Source organism: Elephantulus edwardii, unplaced genomic scaffold (genome assembly GCF_000299155.1).
Source record: "Elephantulus edwardii isolate Elephantulus edwardi_28Jun2011 unplaced genomic scaffold, EleEdw1.0 scaffold00043, whole genome shotgun sequence".
Classification (NCBI taxonomy): domain Eukaryota; kingdom Metazoa; phylum Chordata; class Mammalia; order Macroscelidea; family Macroscelididae; genus Elephantulus; species Elephantulus edwardii.
The window spans coordinates 8,732,715-8,733,680 of NW_006399793.1; positions in this window are offsets into that span (position 1 = coordinate 8,732,715).

Here is a 966-nt window from a genome sequence, read left to right on the forward strand (position 1 = left end):
AAAATAAATTTAAAAAAAAGAAAAAAGAAACAAGGCAGAAGGCACCTCATTCTCTGATTATAAATCCTACTACACTGCCTGGTAATCAAGACAGCGTGGTACTGGTACAACAACAGACATGTAGATCAATAGAATACAATTGAGACTCCAGAAATCAGCCCATCTAGCTATGGTCAACTGATTTTTGACAAGGAGATGAAATAAGTTAAATGGGGAAATGACAGCCTTTTTAACAAATGGTGCTGACAAAATTGGAAAACTATCTGTAGAAAACTCAAGCAAGAGCTACACCTCACTTCATTAACAAAAACCAACTCAAAATGGATCAAGGACTTAGGACTGAAACCAAGGATTATAAACTTCATTAAAGAGAAGCTTGGAAGAACTCTAGAAATCCTAATCCACAACATAAAGTCTTCCAAGCATCCTGGAAAATCTACATCCAGGAGAGGATAAAATAGATGAATGGGACCTTCTAAGAATCAAATCCCTATGCACATCCAAAAACTTCACCAGGGTAAAAAGGAAAGGCACAGATTGAGAAAAAATATTTGGTAATGACATGTCTGATAAGGGATTTATATCTAGAATTTATAAAATATTCGAGCACCACAACAAGTTAAAGGTAACCCAGTTGAAAAATGGGCACAGGATATGAACAGACACTTCACCAAAGAAGACCTTCAAGATGGCCAACAAGCACATGAAGAAATGTTCAAAATCTCTAGCTCTAAGCAAGATGCAAACCAAAACAACTATGAGATATCATCTCACCCCAGTAAAAATAGCAAAATTTAACAGAGCAACAAACATCAAATGCTGACAAGGTTGCAGAGAAATTGGAACCTTTATGCACTGTTGGTGGGAGTGTAAAATGATGCAACCTCTAAGGAAGGCTGTATGGCACGTTCTCAAAAAGTTGCAAATAATACTTTTAGTCTAAAAGTATTATATTTTAGGGCATTA